This window comes from Vigna unguiculata, chromosome 7, assembly GCF_037176805.1.
Source record: "Vigna unguiculata cultivar grain cowpea cultivar isolate G323 ecotype 2 chromosome 7, ASM3717680v1, whole genome shotgun sequence".
NCBI classification, from domain to species: domain Eukaryota; kingdom Viridiplantae; phylum Streptophyta; class Magnoliopsida; order Fabales; family Fabaceae; genus Vigna; species Vigna unguiculata.
In genome coordinates, this window is record NC_140798.1 from 35,235,392 (window position 1) to 35,244,073 (window position 8,682).

The following is an 8,682-nucleotide window of genomic DNA, read 5'->3' on the forward strand; positions in this document are numbered from 1 at the left end:
ACGAGGGAGTTCAACTACTCATAGAATATTACAATGCAATTTAATTACAAAATAATATACTCAAATTTTATATACTTAATTATTATTACTAATATAAAAAAACTATATATAATTTAGTAGTGAAATTTTTGTATGTTTTTCCTTACAAAAATTATAGTTTTGAAATTGTATTTGATATGAAACTCATTTTAAATTAGTTTTTTTAATTTCATCTCTTTCCCTGGATATTCCCGTATTTGAACACATTTTCTTATAATATGTTCCAAAAACTTAATATGAAACATTCCACCTACAATTCAAAAGAATTAATATGAAACTTCCCACTTATAATTATTTGAGTTTTAAGAAATAGTTCTCTAATTCAACAATTGAATTCCTAGTATCATGCTTGAAAATAGGTGAAGAAGTAAATTTGTATTGTTTTTATCTTGAAGGGTATCTTCCCTTTTATCACTTTACAAAAAATGAATCTATTATTTTATTTTTCATCAATATACCTATTTAAAAATAAATAAAGACTAAAAAATAATTTATCAAAATTTGAGAGACGTAATTACTAAAAAAAATATAATAATCAAGTCACATTTAAGAAATAGTTATGAAAAAACATATATAGTAAATAACTTTTCTTTTTATATTCATAAAAAAATAAATATACAAAAAAAATCATAAGATGAAAAAAAAAAACTAAATATCAAACTAATATTTTCCTATCAAGAGAAGGAAGAGAGTTACTTTTTTTTTTTTATCTTAAAAGAGGACGGATGAGAACTAAGAATGAGAGAATGAATTTATATATAACTTTCTATTTCTTTTTAGAAACAAAAAAACAAAAGAAGATATGTAAGAGTAATAAATGAATACATGAGAAACTTAAGATGAGAGAGAATAAAAAAAATATCTCAATAAATTTTATTATTCTTTATTATGTTTACTTTTTTTTATTATTTATTAATATTAAAGTTTATATTTTATAAAAAAAAATAAAAAGCAATTTAATAACTTTTTACACGAATTGAGGCATAAATTATAATTTCCTTTTCTAAATTAGGTATTTGTACACCACAATTACAAAATACATTGATGAATACAATAACTTGGGTGAAATAAAGGAATTAAAACAAACAATACTTCATTGAAAACACAAATATAGTATCTTATTTAAAAACAAATTAAACTAAGTGAAAGAAGTGATAGAATGTAGGAAAATATGATTAAAGAGAGGTTCTTTCACATGAGTAATATTGTTAGGAACCTAGAAGAAACAAAAGATGCATCCAACTCTCTCCTTTTGAACAATCTTTTAGGCGATATTTATTGAATTGAGTGAGAAACTCTAAATTTGGAAGTCTTTCATTTGGTCCGTGTCCTCAGTGAGAAAAATATGCATACGGCAATGACTTTCAAGCCTAACTAAAACAGTCATCCACACCGGCGGAGGAAACAAGAGGCAAGGGCCCAAAACATTTTTTTTTTTTAAATTATATGTATTTTAATTTTTTTATAAATTTTATGTATTTTTAAATTATTTAAATTATATAAATCTCTTTAAATTAGGTAGTAATATATTGAAAATTAATGAAAATTAAATTAGGTATATTTTTATTTATTTTATTAAGTAAAACATTTAATGTTAATAAATAATAAAACATAAAATCAAATATAGTAAAGAAAAAAAAATTATTAAGATATTTTTTTTTTCAATTGTCTTTTTGAGTTTATCACGTTGTACTCATCTCTTGCGATTATCTATTTTCTTTTGTTACGGAAGAAAAAAAAAATTAGACACACTCATCATTTTTGCCCTAATTTTTCATATATTCTCTTCCATTTAAAGAAAAAAAAAGGTAACTCTCTCTTGTCTCTCATGGTGAAATATTTGTTTAATATTTAACACTATTTTTTATCTCATGACTCTTTTGTATATTCATTGTTTATAAATATAGAATAAAAAGTAATGTATTATGTGGTTTATCATAGTTAGTTTTTGATTTGTGACTTGATTATCATAGATTTTTTTAGTAATTATGTCTCTCAATTTTTTATTAGATTATGATAAATTATTTTTAGTCTTAACCTTCTTTTTTAAATAGGTATATTGATGAAAAATAAAAGAATAAATTCATATTTTAAAAGTGATAAAAGAGAAACTATCGGAGAAGATGAAAATAAGACAATATGGTTGTTCATTCGCATAACAATGAAATGAAAGCTTCTAAAGACTTTTGGATCAATCTATGCACATTAGCAGAATGGAAGATGAATATTTTGTAGATAATATGATTATTTACATTGAAAATAAAAAAAAAATAGCTAAAATTTTTAATTATGATTTAATTATTTATAAGCTCAAGAATATTAAAAAACGACGATGAACATTCCTTTATATATGTGTAATTTCTTTTATATTTATAACTATATTAAATTTTGTATTTATTTTTATTGAAGTAGTATTAGTAATTAAATATATAAATTTTGAGTATATTATTTTGACTCCCTCAAAAATTTTGGTCCATCCAATACATTCTACACTTAACAATTTCAAAATTTTGGAATACAAAAATAGTCTGAAAGTCTTTGTTCAATGTAATTTCAATTTGCCACTTCTTAATCAATTAAATGACTAACCAATTTAAATTTAGTGATCTAATCAAAATCTATGCTTATAAATTCTTTGATTATCTTATTTCAAGCTAACTCATCGATACCATATAATCAAATCATGCAAATTCAACAACTTAACACACTATTCTAGATTTTGAGGCTTAGTAAAGAACCAAAATTGAAAATTCTAATTATAATATAAATTAAGAAGGATAAAGAAGAAAGTTATTTTTTTTTCTGACTTGGTTGCTTCTAGAACCGAAACAGTAAGAGTTGAATATGTCTCGGTTGTGAATTGAGGTAAATAGGTTACTCTTTTTTACCTCGACCGGATATATCTCGAATCTTAAACTGAAGTCAAATGACAAAAATAACCACGACCTAAACTCTTTCGTGCAATGGTGTAATTTAAAAAATGGTCATCACTACTCATTTAACCTTTCAAAATTTCTCACCAAGGACTTTGAAACACGTATTCCTACAAAACTTTTACAAGGAAACTTTGTTTTAAAATTTCTAACTTGTGCATTATTTAACCTAAATTTATGAAAAAATGTTTACGAATAGTAGTTGAACATCCACATTATAACAGTTTATACATTAATTTATAAAAAAAAAAATAGTTAAAAAAAAGAAATATATGGATGAAAATGAGTTAGAATATATCCATAGTAGAGATAAGGTACGTAGCATCGAAGATTTTGGTAACTGCTTTGGCTGGCAATACAACAGTGCTTGTCTCAACAACCAGAGTGTCGAAAACAAGGCAACATATATTTGTTCCAAAAACCAAACCTAAGTGGTAGTTCGGAGATTGTAATATGAAATAGTAGTACTAGATTTATTGGTCATTCCGTATTTGTAATGGTGGTGACACTTATCTGCTTTATGTGTTATGGCTGCCTCTGTTTCTTTCAGCTATGGAGGTTTTGTGTTTGCAGACTCTCATCAATTCTGGAAACAAAAACGACAACCGCTCATTAATCTTTTCAGAATCCGTTTCAACGCCATATCCATTTCTGATATATGCGTGATGTAAACCAAAACTTTGTTTCTTTTCTCTTCGCCGTAAGTTTTGATACTCGCATGGCGCCACGCATATTTCATCAATGGTGGGTGTTTTGTAGAGTCAAAGATATTGTTACAACTATGAGAATGGGAAGATGAATTAGTAGTGAATTTTGTTTCTCTCTATCATCTTTTCTCTATCTGTCAATCTCGTCATGAGGTAAAATTAACTTATTTACACTTTAACTTATATAACATTTTGGTTTTGCTAAATATTAATTTGAATCTCACACATAAGTTAATATCATATAAATTTATCTTATGAAAAAAATATTTTGCTTTATTTTTTTCCAATTATTTATGAAATTACTTAATAATTTATATTCTAATACTTTTTATCCATAATAAAAACTATTTTAGATAATAATAGTTTTTTATTTATAAGTAATTATTTTGAAAATTTATAATTTATAATTTATTATAAATTAATATTTAAATTAGTTATTGTGAAAACCCCCTCTGCCACCACTTCACCATAAACAAAAACCCACTCCCTCTCTAATACCCTCTCCTTCCCCTACCCTTCTCTGCCTTCTCTCTACCAAATTCACCCAAAGAATTTCTGCAGTAGGTCTAATCCTCTTCCCTGTTGCAGAATATAGGGCTGAAGCAAGATCAGAGCCACTTTCCCAAGCTGAGTCTCCCTTTCCTACGCTGCCTTAGGTTGGAGTTTGAGGTATTCTCTTTGGTTGAGGAGTCAATCCTAGTGGAATTTCCAAAGGTAAGGGGAGTTAGCTAACTTTTGCACAAACCATTTAGAATCTGTCCTGATAAGTCTAAATTGTATGCTTAAGTATCGAATTGATGATTGAATTGTGTGATTTATTGTGTGTTGCTGAGTTTGTGATGAATCTGGACCCTTGCATGTAAGAACAGGCTTGAAAACTGGTATTCTCGCCTGGGCGAGTGACTCTCGCCTGAGCGAAACTATCAGAGAAATCACCCCTGTTCCTGCGCAAAGTCTCGCCTAGGCGAGCTGGAGTCGCTTAAGCGAGATCTGTTCTCGTCTAAGCGAGCCAGCCTAGCCTGAGCGAGAGTTCGTCCAGGTTTTTATTTTGGCCACTGTTAGAGTCTCGCCTAGGCGAGATTGACTCGCCTGAGCGAGATGGCCTCTCGCCTAGGCTGGATTTTCTAGCTTGGGCGAGGTCCCCTACAGTGGTTGGCTTGAAATCCTGTTTTAATGATTGAAGTGATAAGAAGTATTGTAATTATGTGCAGTTACTCTCCTGTATGCTTGAAATATTTTATGGATATAGTGAGAATCGAATAGTTGATGATTGTGAATGATGAGAAGTTGTGTTTATAATGGAGTTTCAAGGGAAATTTATAAGAGTTTGTTAGTGTGTGTAAGGACATGAGGAATCCGTATTGGATGGCATCCTGAAACTCCAATAATCATTCATGCTCATGTAGAGTAGAATGGATTATGTCGTGAGGAGTAGCAGGATGTCCTAGTCTTTGGACTCGATAGAGCCTTAGACGCGAAGGGGACTTACCCTGTGAGAGGTTGGGTGATAACCCCTTGTGTCCAAACTCTGCAGAGCTTGGGAACCTTCACAGGTGCAAGCCACCAAGAGCTTCAATGTCGCTTACACAATCCGGATATCGAGTCTAGAATTTTATGTATACTTGCGATATGTTTGTGATTGATGTTTTCAATATGAACTGTATGTTTTTCCCTCAAATTTCAGTTTGCTCACCCTTATTGTTCATGTCTGTTTTCTTTATGTTTCTCCTTGCTATGATCACTTGTTGTTGGTGTGAGCAGGGCCGAGTCCAGATGGTGATGTCCCTCCCTCTAGCAGGAGCTGAGTGATCGATGAGTAGTCCCGTGGTAGAGCTCATGGATTAGATGCCATGTAGTTTTGAGATGTTTTAGTTTATGTTTGAATACCTATGTTCTTCACCACAAATTCATAGAATATGTTTTTGGATGACTATATTAATGGGTTTTAAGAGAGAGATGCAAGAAAAGTGTGTAACGTTTCATTCACTCTAAAAAGAATAAATGCAGTACAGTTCTTTTATACAGCAGACCGTGGCTTATTGAAACAGTTAACAGAAAAGGAAACAACAGACTTTTAATACAGCTGTCATAACAAATGGACAGCTGTTTATTTTGGCTTACAACACTAACATACCCCCCTAAGCCAAACACCATCTAGCTAACACTTCTGACACCAATAAGTTGTCTTAGTTGACTGAAACGTTCACGCTTCAAAGGCTTTGTGAATATGTCAGCCAATTGCTTTTCAGAACTGCAATATTCCACCCCCAGGCTTCCCTTGTTGACCTGCTCTCTTATATAGTGAAACTTGGTTTCAATATGTTTGCTCCTCCCATGAGAAGCAGGATGATGAGCTAGATTGATGGCTGATTTATTATCAACCAGCAACTTCACCTTCTCATTTAGCTCAACCTCCAACTCCCTCATTAATGAACACAACCAAACAGCTTGACATGAGGCTTCACATGCAGCTACATACTCTGCTTCACAGGAGGATAAAGCAACCACTGATTCCTTCCTTGAGCTCCATGATATTGGTGCTGTTCCTAAGAAAAATATGTATCCCGCTGTACTTCTCCTGTCAAATTTATCACCACACCAGTCAGCATCTGAATATGCTGTTAACTTTAGATCTTCACCTTGCTTCTTCTTTCCCAGCAGAATACCATAGTTGATTGTTCCTCGTGCATACCTCAGAACACGCTTGGCTGCATTCATGTGCGAGACTCTAGGATTCTGCATAAACCTACTAATCAGGCCAACACTATAACTCATATCTGGCCGTGTGTTACACAGATACCTCAAACTTCCTATTATACTTCTGTAAGTTGTTGGATCCACAGCTTCCTCTTCCGGCTCTTTTTCTAGTCTCAACCCAACCTCTGCTGGAGTACTTGCAGAGTTGCTGTTGTCCATTCCAAATTTCCGCAGCATATCCAACACATACCTTGACTGGTGCATCAAGACTCCATCTTCTATTTTTGTGAATTCAATTCCAAGGAAGTAGTTCAACTTCCCCAAATCGCTCATTTCAAACTCAGTTAACATCTGCAGCTTAAACTTAGATATAAGTTTTTCACTGCTCCCTGTGACCAAAAGATCATCCACATACAGGCACACTATCAATTTTTCTGGTTTTCCCTCAATCTCACAGCGCTGCACGTATACACCGTGTTCAGAAGCACACTTTTCAAATCCAACCTCACTCATAAAAGCATCAATTCTTTGGTTCCAAGCCCTTGGAGCCTGTTTGAGTCCGTAGAGAGCCTTTTTCAGCCTGTACACAAGATCAGGATGCTTGCTGTTAACAAATCCTTGTGGCTGAACTACATAAACTTCTTCTTCCAACTTTCCATTCAAGAATGCCGCCTTAACATCTAGTTGATACAGTGACCAATTTTGATGTATGGCAATTGAAACCACCAATCTTATTGTTTCTGTCCTTGCTACTGGAGCATAGACCTCACCATAATCAATTCCTTCCTTTTGCAAGAAGCCTTTAGCTACCAGCCTCGCCTTGTACCTCACTATATCTCCCTGTGGATTTATTTTGGCTTTATACACCCACTTCAATGCTATCGGTTTCTTGTTATCAGGTAGCTTCACCAACTCCCAAGTCTCATTTCTATTAATGGACTCAATCTCTTCTTGCATTGCTCTCAACCATTTTTCATCAACTATTGCTTGTGCAAATTCAATAGGCTCGGACTCAGCTATTAGAGCATAGTGAACAAAGTTACCTTCAGTAGTAACTGTAGTATCATAGGATAGCTCATAGTCACTCAAATGAGGAGGCTGCTGTGAAGTTCTGGAAGACTTGCGCACCCCTGCACTTGGGTCGGCAGTATTTACGTCTACTTCTGTAACATTCTCTTCCAGCACAATTCTTGGTTCTTCTGGCTCCTCTTTCTCCCAATTCCAGTCAGTTATCTCATCCACTACAACATCTCTACTCACCACTACTTGACCTGTTTTAGGTTCAAATAGTTTATATCCACCAGTTGTGTGATATCCTACTAGGATCAATGGCACTCCTTTGTCATCAAGTTTCCTTCTCTGTTGATTTGGAACATGTTTATAGCAAACTGAACCAAACACTTTCAAATGGCTGACACTGGGTTTCTCATTTGACCATGCTTCCTCAGGTGTGATGGCCTTTAACCTCTTTGTAGGTGTTCTGTTCAGAATATATGTGGCTGTTACAGCTGCCTCTCCCCACAAATACTTTGGCAAACTCTTACTCTTCAGCATACATCTCACCATATTTAGCACTGTGCGATTTTTCCTCTCTGCTGTGCCATTATGCTCTGGTGTGTAAGGTGGTGTGATCTCCTGCACTATGCCTGTATCATCACAGTATCTTCTAAACTCACTGGAGGTGTATTCTCCACCACCATCAGACCTTAGCTTCTTTATTTTCTGGCCACACTGCCTTTCCACCATGTTCTTGAATTTTTTGAACACATCCAGTACCTCACCCTTGCGTTTAAGTAAGTAAATCCATGCCTTCCTAGTCCAATCATCAATAAACAAAACAAAATATCTACTACCTCCTGGTGTATCAACTTGCATGGGCCCACATACATCTGAGTGGATGACATCTAGCTTTGCTGCAGACTTTTGAGGTAGCACTTCTTGGAAGCTGTTTCTGGTTTGTTTGCACTCCACACACTCTTTACAAACAGTTTCAGGTACTCTAATATGTGGCAAGTCTTTAACCATTGTACACTGACTTAGCCTGGATAAGTCTCTGAAGTTTAAATGCCCAAACCGTAGGTGCCATAGCCATTCTGAACCATTCCTTGTCATAGAAAAACACTGATGCTTGACTGCTTCCATTACAACACGAAAAGTCCTGTTTTTAGCCAGACTTGCACTCACAACCAGCTGTTTATTCTGGTCAAAAATGCTAAGGCAATTATTCTTCATTGTTACCACAAACCCCTTTTGCAAGAGTTGTCCGAGACTTATCAGATTAGTTTTCAGACCTGGAACATATAGTA